Raw genomic sequence first — 16,904 nt, 5'->3', positions numbered from 1 at the left:
ACTTAGTAGGTATATGCATTCTCTGATTTGCATTGAGTGGTTAAAGAATCAAAGTTAGATGTTTGAATAAAGGTGGCGAAATTTTAAGTATGATTGAATTCAACCACATATATATATAAACACAACGTTTCATCAAGGCATCAGTCTGTTATGAGGTCACATGTAGAGCGCGTGGTTACTTAAGACTAAAACAATGACTAAGCTTGTGTCTTTGTTATAACAAATTCAAGACTCATACATCCCTTATAGCTTAAGTGTTTTTAAGTTAACTATAATCGTCTAGGACACGTGTCCAAAGACTATGCAATTTGGGTTTTAAAGTTGTTATGCTGCTATTATATAAGTTGAGTTTTCCAGCTTTTTTCGAGTAGATTCTAGAGAGTTGTGGGGAGAGATTCAAGAAAGAGAAAACTTTGTCTTGTACTCTATAATATTTACTACACATTCTTGTAATTTCTTTATTGAATCAATCAATAAACTAGTTCTAGTGGTTTCACTCATGGATGTAGGGCTTGCAAAAAACTAAACCATGTAATCTCATTTATTCTCTGTGATTAAGCTTGTGATCTGTTTTCATTTTGCTCTTAGTTTAGTTCTTAAGTGCTTTTTTTAGTTTAGTAAGTCCTTGAATTAATTTAATTCATCTTTGAGTTTGTATGCAACTTGTGTTGATCTTGACAAAGATCTTGGACAAAGCATTGATCTGGCTAGTCGTCATGATAGATCAATCTCTACTCATATCGTATTCATCAAGCATATTACAATCAGTTAAGAATTTATGTTATTCATCAATTCGATCTATAAAATTAAATAAGATACTTTTCACCCACCAGAACTATTAAACATAGACTTTACATGCTTTAAAGTATTTTTCATCATATACCATATACAAAGTCTTTAGTATATGTTGGGCATCACTTGTAAAATAGCCTTTGCCATTGCTGCTTCTTGATAAGTAATAATATTTTTTCAAGCTTTTCTTAACATCGTCCACAAAAAAATTTCAAACAACCATACAAACAAATCTATAGTCTTGTCGTACATTAAAGTTTCCCAAAATTTAACTCCCAATAATGATTAAATCTAGAAAACATTGCAAATGCTCTATTTGCATCATTATTTTTATAAGTTGTGTCTTTCTAATTTTATAGAAGGAAAGAATGATAGGTTTTCCAATGTCTGATCACTAAAATATTATGACACAATTCCTACTTCTTCATATGCCAAGCTTTTTTGTCTCTTCGATACTAAATAGTTTATATGATCTAGTTTTATATATCTGAGAGATTCCCTTCCACCCAGTTGCATGCCCATGAACTCAAATGCAAACTTCAATAGAATCCTATATTGTTTTGTCAAGTCTACTTCGACAACCTAAGAAGGTATACTTTTTATAATGAAAAAGTATCATATGTGCACACTCTTGCATTACAAGAAGATGATTGTAACTCTTAACAAACTAATTGACAAAAAAATTATTTTAATTTCTATTTAACTTGATTCCCAATTGAGCATGACAACTAGTTCTTGTTTATACTCTAACATTTATTGCCAAATGATCTTGCTTATCTTTCAAGCAAAAACCTTTTTGCTATGTCATTTCACTATAATCTTAACACATGACTCTCTTCCAATAGAAAATTCTAATTTTAATAGTGTAATGGTATTATACTATTGAACCATATGATTTAATAGTTTTCTTAGATTTTAATAAATTTCAGGATCCTAAACAAATCAGTAATGTGTGTGTATGTTTGTGTGTGTGTAAAATAAATCACAATAATCAACTTTCAATGAGGTTTAGGTAGCAGCAACAATAGAATAAATAATATTAAAAAAGTCACTAACCTTGCCCAATTTTTTTTTTCCTTTTTGATGATGTTGAAGTCTTGTATGTGGCTACCATATTCTTTTAGAATAGAAGCAAAACAACCACAATATCTAAAGAAAAGAAAAGAAAAAAATGATTAAAAAAATGGAAGAAAGAGTGAATGGCCATATATTTGTTAGTTTTTAGTTAGTCAGTTTTTGTGTTTATTAAGGAAAGTTAAGAATAAATTTAATCCTATTCATAGAATTTTTTAATTGTCATGTTTCAAAATCTCCTATAAAGATTAGAAAGATTAGATTAAGAGAGGTACAAATTTAAAAGGAAAGCCAAGATAGTGAAACTGAGACACTTGAACTTTTTAAAATTTTTTAAATCAATTGTAAATAACCTCTTTTTTTTCTTTTTCTTTTTTTATAAGCAATTGTGTAATAAAAAATGCATAAGGTTCTCTCTATATAAATGAATATTGATAAATAAGCTGTAGTGGAAGATTGAAGATTTTATAAATGAGCATTGAATAAATCATGCTGCATTTTATTTGTATTAATTATTTATTTTAATATCTTTTTACTTTATGATGGTAGTTTACAATATATATCTAATTAAATTTATTATCTTTTACTGTAATTTTTTGTTTATTTTATTTATTGGATTTGTTTTCTCTTTACCTCAATTGTCAAGCCATTTCTTGGCCACGCAAAGGCATTGCCATGATCCATATCATCCAATTGAATTAGATAGAATTTCAAATTATAGATCATAACTAGAATATATCCATTGTGATTCTAAATTAAATAAATGAAAGTAACTTATCAGAATTTTATGTTGGATCATAAACTTGATCCAAGATGAATAAATTCAAATACATAGAAGCTTCTTGTGGTAGGTGTGGTTGGTGAAGATGATGAGTGGTAGATTTTAATAAATGGTGAAGATTTGTGTAATAGTTGAATAAATAAATTGTTGTGATTAGTTTGTTTCATGTATAAATACCCCCTCTTCCCTTTGGTTTATGCATCAAGTAAAGTAACAAAATCTCTAAGTTGTAGAGAGTGAAAAATAAGAATTGTAGTTGGTGAGTAGTGTTGTTGAAGAAATAAAATAGAGTGTTTTTTTTAGTGTTTAATTTGTTAATTCTCCAACATTTTACGCTAGGAAAATATATTATAGAAACAATTACTTATCTACAATTATAAGTCAATATTTCTTAATAAAAAAATTTACCTTCTAACTTGATGGTAAAATTACTTCCTTTTTATTTAAAAAAATAGAAAGTAAAAAAAAAAGTTTGACGGTAGACACATTCTCAAAGATTAAGTTGACCTCTCCGAATGCGATATGGGCTTAACTTCATTTTTTCTTTGAGCAACATATTTTCAAAGTTGACATCAATTATGAGAAACTGAGCTAACTTCATTAGAACTGTAAATTTACTCAAATCACGGACACAAACCAAATTTTATAGATAAATTTGAATTAATAGGCCTTGAAAGATCAAAAACCAATGAGCTTAATACAAAATATCAATTAAAGCTCATGCCTCACTTTGCTTTCTGTACTTGTGTATTACCATGATTATTTTTTGAAAATTATTATCGAGGCTATTTGACTATGTATGCGAATTTTGGAATGTGAGGTTGTTGACATTAAAAATATTAGTTTATCAAATCTCTTACGATTCTATGACTACAAAAAAATAGGCATGTTTAAATAATATTTATAATGGAAAAAAAGCCGAGGACAATAATTTGGGTTGCTTCATTCTCAGGTTTTTCTCTGAAAAATTTAGAATGGAAGCTTTAGATAGGGTTATGAGGACCCTTTATTCTTACCCACATGTTGGGTTCCAGTAAATTGTTTGGATTAGTTATTTTCAGTCCCAACTGTTTTTCTATTCCTGGTTGTAGTTTTTGAGAGCATTTAGTCAGGTGCTTTTGTAGCAAAGTTGGTGTGGAAGTTATTACTAGTGCATTCAAGGTGTTTATAATAAGACCATGGAGACAGAAGAGCTAATACGAAGATGCAGAGCTATCAAGTTATCAGGGGTAAAGGAAGGCAAAGCCACTTTTAAAAGGAAAATGAAATCTAAAGGGGAGCAGATTGTAACTGGCTGTCTAGTTGGGAAGGTGTTGACGAACAAAAGTGTAAACAAGGAAGGGCTCAAGATAGCATTACAACAGGCGTGGCAAAACAAAAGGGAAGTGAAGGTGGAAAGCGTGGGAGATAATGTGTTCATGTTTAAATTTGAGACAGAAATTAATAAAAAGAAGGTAATAACATGAGGGTCATGGCACTTTGCCAGGGCCCTTATTGTATTTACAGAACTAAAGGGAATCGAAGATTTGGCAAAGCAGTCATTCACCCATGTATCATTTTGGGTACAACTTCAAAACGTGCCCATTATGTGCATGGATAGAAGGACAATTTCAGAACTTGGTGAAGCTATCGGCAAAGTTGAGGAGGTGGAAACAGATGCAAATGGGGATTGTATGAGGGAAGTAATCAGAATTAGAATATCCATCGATATCACAAAGCCTCTAATGAAGATTCTGGAGTTTAGACAAGAGGATATGATTGAGGAAGGAGATATTCCAGTGCTGATCAGATACGAAAGGCTGCCAGACTTTTGTTACTGTTGTGGGTGCCTCGGACATCAATATAGAGAGTGTACAAGGTATGAGAAGCAACCAAAGGAAGATTTAGCTTACGGACCATGGCTTAAAGCACCGACTATGGCAGAAAAGTTAAACCAAATTAGAAGAAGAAGCAAAGAAAATGCAGCTGTAAACCAAAGCCCTGAATCCCTAACACAGCCAGAAAACCAAATTTCCACAAACACGGGAAGGCAAGTTACTGGAGCTCAAGTGGGTCAAGAAAATGGGTCAAAACTTGCCCGATTACTAGGGAGTACAGAGAAGCAATTAATGACTGATGGTGACAGGCCAAAGTATGAAGAAAGTAGCTGCAAACATCAAAAGAAGACAGCTAAGGAAGTCTAGACATCTAGAGAATAGGACCTAGGAGCGGGAAAACAAAATGAAGGAGAAAATTGGAGGGAGCCTGAGAAAATAAATGCCAAACTAGGAGTGGAAATGGGAAAAATCAGGTGGGGGGAAAAGGAGCGGGAAGTTGGAGTTGGTCAAAGCAATGCCCAAGATATAATTCCCCAATTGGGCCAAACTGATAATACAGCCCAAACCACATTAGAAGAGGTGGGAAGGAAAAATAGATTGGTAGCAAATAACCTCAAGCCCAAGAAAAAATGGAAAATACAAGCAAGGGGTAGAAAGCAAGGGGTGGAGTAAAAAAAAGTGCCTACATCTATGAAGAGGTTGGCCAGCAAAGTGAATCGGGCACGCCCAGAAAAAAAAAAAAGAAAATAGGTAGCCCGACACTTGTGTTACCAATTATCTCACCAAAAGCAAAACATATGCTCAGGTGGGAGGTAGAAAAAGAGCAAGATGCTGGAAGTAATGATATGGCAGTGGAAAATGTGGAAGAAATATCGGCGGAGGCTGATTATCAGCCCCGCCGACAACCATGAAAATCATAACCTGGAATGTCAGGGGCTTGGGGAATGACCCGCCGTTTTGTGAAGCCAAAAGAATTCTCCAATCATATAGGCCTTAAATTTTATTTCTTTGTGAAACAAAGCTGAAGCCTAAGCAAATGCAGAAAAGATGTTTCGATTTGGGCTACGAAAACTGTTTTGAAGTGGGGAGAAATGGATTAGGGGGTGGACTAGCAATGATGTAGGACAAAGATGTGATGGTGGAAGTGAAGTCATACAGCAAGCATCATATCGATATAGTGGTGCATACAGAAAATGGAAGTTATTGGAGATTTATAAGAATCTATGGCCATCCAGAGACAAGGCAAAAACATCATACGTGGACTTTAATGAAAAGGTTAGCTACTCTTTCTTCCCTACCTTGGCTGTGTTTTGGGGATTTCAATGAGATTTTAATGCCTTTTGAGAAGTTGGGAGGAAATGTTAGAGACGTGAGAATGATGTTCGAATTTAGGGAAGCGATGAGAGAATGTGAATTGGTGGATTTGGGATGGAAGGGTCAGCCCTTCACGTGGTCTAATCAGCGATATGGACCTCATTTAACTGAAGAAAGACTAGACCGTTTTTTGTGCAACAGAAGCTGGGGTAACTTTTTTCAAGAAACAGTAGCAAAGACATTAGTTACTTGAACATCAAACCATAATCCTATTCTTATGAATATTGAGGAGAAATGAAGAGGTATTAGGTACCACAAAAAACCACCCCTCGTGTCTATTATGAGGATTTATGGAGCTCGTACAAAAAATGCAAAGAAATAGTGAAATGGGAGTGGCTGGATCAAAGAAGCTGGTGCAGAGACAATGATGTTCAGACTTTTCACAAAGCAGTAAAAGAATCCCTAGCGCAGCTAAAGCTATGGAGTAGAAACGAGTTAGGAGATAGGAAGAAGCAAGTTGATATGCTCGTGAAAGAGTTGAAGATAATAAAGCAAAATCATCTTCAGTATGTAGATGGGGCCAAAATCAAGAGCATTGAGAAACAAATTGATGTCATCCTGATAGAGGAAGAAATCTACTGGAAGCAGAGGTCTAGAGCAGATTGGCTTAAGGAAGGGGATCGAAATACAAAATTTTTTCATGTAAAGGCTTCTGTAAGAAAAAAGAACAAGATTTGGGGAATTCTGGATGACGAAGATAAGTGGACAAAGGAAGCAGAGGATGTAGAAAGGATATTTTGTGATTACTTCGCAAATCTGTTCACATCAACATATCCCACCCAAGCCCAAGTAGAAGCTGCACTACAAGGGATTCCAATTAAAATAACAAAGGAGATGAATGAGATTCTAGACCATCTATTTTCAGAAGATGAAATTTCAGCTGCCCTTTTTCAAATGTGCCCAACAAAGGCACCAGGCCCAGATGAACTCCCGGCAGCATTTTTTCAGAAGCATTGGAAATCAGTGGGCAAAGGAGTGTTGACAACATGCGTGCACATTCTCAACGACGGAGGTAGTATCGCTCCTTTGAATCATACTCCTATTGCCCTAATCCCAAAAGTTAAAAAGCCTAGAAAAGTGACTGAATATAGGCCTATTAGTTTATGTAATGTTATATACAGAATTGTAGCCAAAACCATAGCTAATAGGCTTAAACAAATCTTGCATCTCATCATAGCTCCAACTCAAAGTGCTTTTGTCCCTAATAGGCTTATTACTGATAATATCATCATAGGCTACGAATGTCTCCATAAAATCAGATCCAGCAAAAGCAAAAAAGGCGGTTTAATCACACTAAAGCTGGATATAAGCAAAGCTTATGATATGGTGGAATGGAGGTTCTTAGAAAGCACCTTGAGAAGATTAGGCGTTTCTAAAAAATGGGTTGATTTAATCATGAGGTGCATCACAACATCATCATTCTCTGTGTTGATAAATGGTGTAGCAAAAGGTTTGATCCACCCTCAAAGAGGGCTGAGACAAGGGTGTCTGTTGTCCCCGTACTTGTTCATTTTGTGTGCAGAAATGTTCTCTAATTTGTTGTTGCAGGCTGAATCCCAACAATTAATTCATGGGCTAAAATTTAGTAAAGACTTGTCGATTACACACCTCCTCTTTGCAGACGATAGTTTATTTTCACCAAAGCTACTACGGAGGATTGCACCAATTTCAAGGCTATCTTCGACTGTTATGCGACAACTTCGGGACAGATTTTTAACTTCAAGAAGTCTTCAATGTTTTTCAGTAGGAACACCTCAACTGGTCAGATGGAAACAATAAAGAATATTTTTCAGCTCCATGTGGTTTTGAGACATGAAAAGTATTTGGGATTGCCATCTATGGTGGAAAGAAAGAAGATAAATTTTTTCAATTATATCAAACTAAGAGTTCTTAGTAAGATATCAAATTGGAACAGCAAACTTTTTTCAAGTGGGGGAAAGGAAGTGTTGATTAAAGGTGTTGCTCAGACTGTCCCTGTGTATGCTATGAGTGCTTTCAAGCTTCCGTTGGGCTTATGTGCAGACATTTAGCAAGCGATTGCAGGTTTCTGGTGGGGCTCGAAAAGAGATCAAAGGCATATCCATTGGGTAAGATGAGAAAGAATGCAGTACAAAAGGAAAAGGAGGAATGGGTTTCAAAGACCTGTCATGCTTCAACCAAGCATTGGTGGCAAAGCAAAGTTGGAGGATTATTCAATTCTCAAATTCACTGCTAGCTAAAGACTTGCAAGCAAGATACTATAAGCATTCTGATTTTCTAAAGGCTATGCTAGGATATAAACCCTCTTTCATTTGGAGGAGTATTCTATGGGGAAGGCAGGTAATGCACATAGGCTTAAGATGGAGAATTGGAAATGGGGAGAATGTGCAAATTTACAATACCAATTGGATTCCTAGACCTGTGACTTTTAAGATTTTATCTCAACCAACCCTGCTTGAAGGAACTATGGTATCTTGCTTGATTAATAAAGAGCACAAATGGAATGAAAACATGATTAGACAACACTTTATGCCTGAGGATATAGAAAGAATAATGCAGATTCCTCTCCCGAGATGCCCTGAACTTGATGAGCTTTTGTGGGCTTATGACAAGCAGGGTATATACTCTGTTAAGAGCGGTTATCAAATAGCTTTTCACCTCAAGTTTCCAAACTGGCCTAGCATTTCAAATTCCAAACTAACTGAGTGGAATGTTATATGGAAGCTTGAAATCCTAGCAAAGATAAAAAACTTCATGTGGAGAGTAGCTCAGGATTTGTTGCCAACTACTGAGAACTTATGGAAGATGAAAATTGTGCAAGATCCTTGGTGTCCAAGATGTGGCAGCAAAGGGGAGAATGTCTTCCATGCTCTGTTCGCGTGCAAAGCATCTCAGAAAATGTGGAAGCTTATTGATTTTAAAGAAGATTTAGAACATATTACCAATCAAGATGTGTTGAGTGTACTGCAGGGGTTGATGGAAAGAAGAACTATAAGAGACATAGAGTTAATTGTGGCAATATACTAGGCTATTTGGCATTCAAGGAACCTTTTTGTTTTTGAAAAAAAGAATGAAGATGGTCAGATATCAATAGCTAAAGCTGAAGCAACTGTGGAATCGTATAGAAGAATCAAAGCCCCTCAACAGCAAGATAATCCTCTTCAGGCAGCCTCAACTCAGCCAAGTTGGAAACCACCTCCTGAAGGCTGGTTTAAAATGAATGTAGATGCAGCCATCAAGACGAAAGACCAATTGGTTGGACTGGGAATTGCCATCAGAAATCACAAAGGAGACTTCATAGCTGCTGCTATGAAGAAGTCTAGATATTATGGCAGTATAGCAGCTGCAGAAGCTGAAGCAGCACATTGGGGGCTGGAAATTGCAGAAAATGCAGCATGCATCCCACTGATTATTGAATCAGATTGCCAAGACGTGGTGAATTTAATCACAAAAAAGAAGAGTAGCAAGGTGGAGATTTTTTGGACTATCTCGGACGTTCACGAAAGGCTGAAAAGATTGAACCAAGTCACTTTTCAACATACCCCCAGAAGCTGTAATAGTATTGCTCATACTTTAGCTAGTTTAGCTTTAAAAGTTGTGGAACCTATTATTTGGTTGGAAACTTGCCCAACTCACTTGCTGTACTTGTTCTCCTAGTTTTATCTATGAAAGTTACACTTTCTTATTAAAAAAAATAACGGAAAAAAAGCCATTCAAGATTTCATAATTGTCTTACAGATATGTTTTTGATGATTATGCCCTTCAATTATAAAAGTCTAAAAACTGATTTTAAATACGGTACAAGAAAACTAGCAATAGATAACAAACACTTCATGATAGATTCTAAAGAAAAAAAACCCTATATCATGAACACATGACAACTTTGTGATGGATTTCAAATCTATCAATAATTTATGATAAACTCATGACAGATTTTTTTGTCTATCAAGAATTTATGATATATTCGTGATAGATTTTTTCTCCATCAAGAACTTATGATATACTCATGACGAAATTTTATTCTATCAAGAATGTATGATCGGATTCTAATGTTTGTTTTATTCTAATACATTCGACCGAATTTATTGTATTATTTTTAAAAAAGAAATATTTTTACTGAGTGAGTGAGGGAGCCACCATTTATTCAAGTTGAAATAGTGTCATTTCACTTATTAATTAAAAAGATTAATTATTTTAATTTAAATTTTTAGGACAAAAATAAAAATTAAATGCACCGTTTTTTATACTTATTGTACTTAAGTATTGAAATTTTTAAACATTCACAACACGTTTAAAAATCAAAAACCCTAAATACTCTATATCTCATTATTCAGTTGTAGAAAATGACTTTTACTAAGGCCACTGACACTATGCTAAAGTGTCAATATTAGATTAAATAAGTAGTTTTTTCTACTTTTATGTTAAAGCATCAGTAATAAGTGATATTATCCTAAAAGTGTTTGTAAACGGCGATAATGCAGTATTATTAACCTTCTAGCATCCAAAACGAGTAAAAGATCAAACGCTGTAATAGGATAAAATGTCAAATTTTTAATTTAATTTATATTTTTATATCTCTTTTCTCTTTCAACGATGCCATTTACAACACTGCTATCCAAGGGATTTTTATTTATATATGACAAAATCATGCACATTTTACACAAATACGACAACTTTTATTCACATTAAGTGTGTAAGACATTTTGGTGGTCTTTAGTCTAAATTGTCCTTATCATCTCCAACAAAAGCATGCGTCCAGCACTGTAATGCCCCCAACACTCTTAAGTTGTTATCAAACACTTACTAAACTCATCACTTTCCCTCAACAAACTCAAACAGCTCCAGGAATTTCTTCAACACAATCTTTATACATCAACTTTGCTATTGTAGGAAGCTGCACACTTTTGAAAGAAACTGCATTGTCTTCAATATTTATATTTATCATAAGGGTTAGTTTTGATGTTTACTTAAAATTAAAAGTATTGGTTGTTGTTGTTTAGCCTTTTTTTTTGGTAAAATGTGACCGATTATACTTAAATATACATGTTATTTAACCTTTTTTCCAAGACATTTGTGGTGTTTGATCTTGAGTTTGTTTGATTCATGGTTATAGATCATTTTCTTGACTTCTACCTCGTTCACCAACCTCCTCATGCCAATCAGTATTGTAAAACCAACTTATATAATCTTGTTCCTTCTCACTAGGTAGCTAGCATGCAATTCTTCAAATACAGTAACCTATGTAAAAAAAGGATAAAATTAGTATAATAAAATAATTTCAAAACAATGTGTGTGTGTGTGTGTATTAATATTTCACTCTTACAATACACACGTTTTTATTATTGAAAATGTACTTCAGGAGGTCATCATATTGAACATTGCGCAATGTAGTCCAATTAAGAATTCGAGGAATCCTATTCTTATTATGCACGGCAAACTCTCCGAGAAAATCAAGCATTGCCTCGTAAGCCCATATCTATATAGTTAACAGAAAAATAAATTATTAGGAAAATAATGATTTGCTATTTAATTAAATGATAAAGTTTAAAACCAGTTAATTACCTGAAACACCATTGGAAATCCAGCAAGGGTGTATGCCTCATTCTTGTGTTTGGGGTCTTCTATAATCTTCTTCTTATGTATTCTCACACGATCTACTAAAGTTTTTTTCAAACTTTTTAAATTCTTCATGAAACAAACACGACCCCAAGGATAACTATTAAAGTCCTCAAAATTGTCCATGTGTCGCACATGTTCAGCTTGAACCTTGGTTTTCGAATCCTTTCCAAGGAAAACAGCCTCTAAAAAAGTACGACATAGCAAGCTTTACAATTTTTCTATTGTCTGTTGATGTGTTCATGAACAATTGCTCTAACTTGGAGGTGGTATATCTTCAAGACCATCCATTAACTCTTCCTATAAACTAGCACATCCATCACCATCCATATTGTTTGTGTTGGGTTTATAGAGAGGTTTACAATTCAAACCAGTAACTTGTGCAAACTCCTCCATAAGCAAAAGGCTATTTATAATGGTACCAGAAAATTGTAAATATTGGGTATTAATAAGATGTCCAAAGCAGGATGCCTTAAACATATCCATCTGATTTTGATTCTTGCTAAAACGCTCTTGGATATTCTTAATTGCTTTTATATTGGGAGAGTGTTGACACTTTGGCCTTGAAATGATCAGCTTCATTTATTTTTGTTTTCAATATAAGTGTCATCCTAAAAAGAAATACACATTTTGTTATCAAAATAACATAGCACTTTATAAAAATTCAATCAATTCTTTAAATTCTCAACTTCTGAACTAAACAAGTCTAGAAATCTATTTTACACGATTCAAATAATTCTAATGGCAACTAGCAACATAATAGAAGTTATCCAAACAAGACATCATCTTTATCATCCTCAAATAGCATCCTCAATTATGAATTCTAAAAGCTGTACATCTATGGTAAATTCAAAAGTAATAAATCCTAGATTGTCAAAACTAAAAAATACATAGTTCTATGGTTAACTAACCTTCAATATTTTGTTGTAATGCTCAATTTTGTCTATTCCGATGAGACACATATGAACGACCGACGCAAATAGAGGTTGACAGTGCAAGAACTTGATTCCCCTACTGTCTAACTTCTAAACCTCGGGACGTCTTCTTTCTCAACTTCCTAACTCAAGTTTTCTCTTTTTTTAAAGTTAGTTACTGCTAAAGGTATTTGTGTACTTTCACTTATCATTGAGTCATAGTCTTGACATGTAAACAATTAGGTTATAGTCTTGGCATTTAGCAAGGATTGAGTCATATCTGCTGCAATTTCCTAGCTATCCAGCACTTACAAAAATTTGTAGGTTCCCTCTATTTCTGCCATCACTAAACACGTTCCCTCTCAAATTCACCAAATCTAAAATCCTAAACCAGTTCCCATTTTCAATCAAAGCAACTTGAAGCCACAAAAATCAATTTCAATAGTTGTAAAACCCTAGCTCACCACACCAATTTTTCTTGCGACGCCAGTCTTTCAACTCCTAGCTCTCTTAACTGTAACTCCTTCAAACCCTAGCTCGAATTTATTAAAAAGCCTAGAAATTTTATGATGAAAGGTTAGAGTTTCAAGATAGTCTTGGATCGATTGATCGATTAGAATGTCAAAAAGTAAGAAAATCATGTTGAAGAGCTCGGACGGAGAAGTATTTGAGGTCGATGAAGTGGTGGCATTGGAATTGCAATGATCAAGCACATGATTGAGGATGATTGCGCCGTTGACAGAATCCCTTTGCCCAACGTCACCATTAAGATCTTCTATAAGGCCATCAAGTACTGTAATAAGCATGACGAGGCATCTATGTTCGACGATCTTGCCACTACTAGCATCGATGATGATCTCAAGGCTTGGGATGCCGATTTGGTCAAAGTCGATTAGGCCACTCTCTTTACCGTTGTTAGTCGGCCTCTTTTTGTTTTCTTAATTATCAGTTGATTCATTTTAAATTGTGTTTAGGTATCTTGGTTTTGTATTTATTTCTCGATTAATTTTAGGATTTTTTTTTAAAATTGGCTGTTGATTAATTGATAAAATCAAATATATGATTTTGTTTAAAGATTGTTAGTGGAAAGTCTTTTTCCACTTAGACCAGAAAGTTTGGCTTTGGTTAAATATGGATTGTTAATCAGAATTTTGAGTTCTTTTAATAAAAAATCTAATGAAGGATGGGTTAGGAATGAGAAATTTTTTGTAATGATTTTGCACTTTGGTAATTACTTTATTTGAAAGCAACTTCATATGTTAACTATTTTTTTTTAATAAATTTGTTCTGTGCGAGTAGTAGCTCCATACCCAAAAAGAACGGCCAAAGTTCATGATTTCAAGAGGTGGCAAAGCATAACAATGGAGATGATTGTTGGCTTGTAATTTATGGGAAGGTTAGCTCATCTAACTTAGTAGCTGTTTGATTTACTTGTTAATTTTTTCTTGATCGCATGGATTTGTCCAGTTTGTTTTCGGTTTTTTGCATAGCCTAAAGAAATTCTCTTTTTTTTAATCTAATATTTATTAGCTTTATCTAAGAATCATTTTGGTTCAATATAGAGAAGTTTTAGAGATACAGATCTAGATGTAAATTTTTTAAGACCCAATTAAGGTGAGAACAAGAGATAAACACGCTATTGAAACACTGGAAGTTTATATGATTCTTTTAATTCTTTTTTTCCAATCCCGGGGTATTATTAGTAGTAGTTTATTGTAGTATGTATAGTGTTTGAGAGAATTAGAAAATGGTAACATGCCATTGAAAGTTTGTACAATTCTTAATATTTTTGAATTTTAATTTACAATTCTTAATGTTTGTGAATTTTCATTGCTAAATTAAAACATAGCAAGAATTTTTAGTCTCCAAGTTCGTTTGCTGACCATTTTCTTTATTGCTTTAACTTTTGTTTTAGAAAAGTTGCTTGCTATGAATGGCCCTGCTTTAGTTGGCATAAAACAAATACGTTCCTACAGCTTGTGAATCTTATATCTTTCATGGATTTTTTTTTTCAATTTGCTTGAACTGGAAAGAACTAGATTGTTTTGTGTATGTTTGAGTTTTCTTTATGCTAATTTCCCAGTAGACTGCTCATCATTTTTGAAATTCTAAAGGAGTTAATGGTAAATATTAGCGAGAATTTAGAATCTGGTGTTGTTTGGTTTTTCAAGATGTTTGATCAAAGTGAGGTAAATGCTCTTACTACACATTTGGTCCACGAATTATGAAGTGCTTCACTTTACCTAAGGTAGTGCAATTAATGATTTTGTTCAACGCGGTCGAGTTTGATTACTTTAGAAATTCATAATTAGGTATTTGCATAACTGTTTAGATGTCTATCTTTTTCTTGAACTGTATGAATTTTTATTTGATGTTATGTTATATTTTCCTGATGTTTTTATTCATTTCCTTAAGTTATAATGTTTCTAATGCTATATTTGCTTCTATTTTAGAGCTAGTTTTGAGATGGATACCCCTATTGCAACCGTAATGCCTGATACTCCTATTATCCCAAGTTCTTCCATTGGGAACAATGAGCATATTAAATTTTGAACACAAATCTAAGTAGATAATGCAAAAAAGTTGTTCAAACATCTTAAATGTAATAGGATGGATGATCTGAATTAGGCACATCTACTGTATATTGTCATTTGCAGCTAATAAAACTGTAGATGATTTATGTATATTGTGAAGATGAACAATGGGTAGGATTCAAAGTTTTAGGAGGGAATGAGAAGAATTTTTGAGGTTATCAAGTAGAAGGATTTGGATGATTATTTGAGGTCGAGTGACATCACTTTGAAGTTTAATAAAAAGTTGAATAGCAAAATATGCTCATGCTAATTATTATACCTAAATATTTTGCTTGTTGTAATTTTAAAAAAGAAAAGTAGTATAATTGATGCAGCGGAAGTTTAATGTTCAAAATATTCCGTTGATTCTAGAGAATACCGGAACAAAAGAACAACTAAATTCACGTTGATTCAAAAGAATACCGCGAATTTAGGGGTTAAGACTCGTTGATTCCGTAGAATACCGAGAATTAACTAAACTCAAATACTCACAAAGAGATTTGAAAATTGAAAATATTATTGAAATCGAACATATATGCTCCAAAAGATACAAAAGACACTTATTTATACTAACTAAGAGACTTATCCTAATTTGATTAGAAAACCTATTTTAATAAGACTTATACCTAAATTAGGAATATTACTCAAATAAGCAATGCCTAAACAATAAAACTCTAAATAGGAAACCAAATTAAAGTAGAATACAAATTAATTAAAATATTCCTAAATATTATAAATTTAAATCTAATTAATTTTTCTTCAATTTCTTGCTCTGCATCAATAATGCTAACATTGTTCTCCTCGTGGTGCTATAATCGGGGGCTGCCTGTAAGGAATTTGCAGGTACAATTAGACTTCTATTTTTCAGAGATACAAGTTAGGGGAGACAAGGTAAAGATGTTATGCTACGGGGCTTTGAGTATCCTCTAGCTCTTTTATTTAAAGTGCTTTCCAACTTGTAAATCTTTAAATTTGGAATAATTTTAAATGTACAATACCCGCACACACACAAGGTGTTGAGAAATTATTATGTAGCCAAATAAAAATGTATTGATTTGTCTTTTGAGTACATTAACTATTGTAAAAGCTGAAATAATTTAGCTTGACAAATATCTGCAAGTTCACTTTCCTCATTATAAGTCTGTTTGGATGTGCTTATTTGGTCAAAAAAAATTCTATTACAGTAAGAAATAGTATCATGGTCCATCTAAAAGAATTTGAGTGTTGGCATGCGATAGAATTGCTAGTGTTAAAATATAACGAGGAGAGAGATCTCAAGAAAATGTGGATTGTTAATTACATTTATTGGCATTATAGTAATACTAATGAACTTTTTTCTCCTTTTATCAGATTAGGCAGTCGAATTGTCAATTATATTTTCTTGTAGCTTCTATGTTATCTTCGGAGGTACGATATATATTTTCATTTGGATAGTTCAGATTATAAAAAATAACTAACTATTAGACCGTAAACCATTATTAAGGTGTGCATGTTTGTTCATAGCTACGCTGGTTATTGTTTTACTTTTCTTGAACGGGAATAGGATGCGGAGTTGCGGGACTAGTATTGTCATGACCCAACCCAGACCTGACAAGATATTGTCCGCTTTGGGCCTTAACAAGGCCCGCACGGATTTGTTCTTGGGGCGCCCATACACCCCAAAACGCGTCTTGCCAATTAAGGTGTGGATCACCCCTTATAAACCCAGCATCTCTCCCGTGCTTTGCCGATGTGGGATTCGCCTAGGGTGTTACATACACCCCCCCTTGGGGACTCAGCGTCCTCGCTGAGGTTTGCCCCACCATCGCTCAAGAGGACACGCGGAGCCGCTCTGATACCATAATGTCATGACCCAACCCAGACCTGACAAGATATTGTCCGCTTTGGGCCTTAACAAGGCCCGCACGGATTTGTTCTTGGGGCGCCCATACACCCCAAAACACGTCTTGCCAATTAAGGTGTGGATCACCCCTTATAAACCCAG

The sequence above is a fragment of the Citrus clementina genome, unplaced genomic scaffold, assembly GCF_000493195.1.
Source record: "Citrus clementina cultivar Clemenules unplaced genomic scaffold, Citrus_clementina_v1.0 scaffold_2, whole genome shotgun sequence".
Lineage (NCBI taxonomy): Eukaryota > Viridiplantae > Streptophyta > Magnoliopsida > Sapindales > Rutaceae > Citrus > Citrus x clementina.
Note: the sequence above shows the minus strand (reverse complement) of the source record.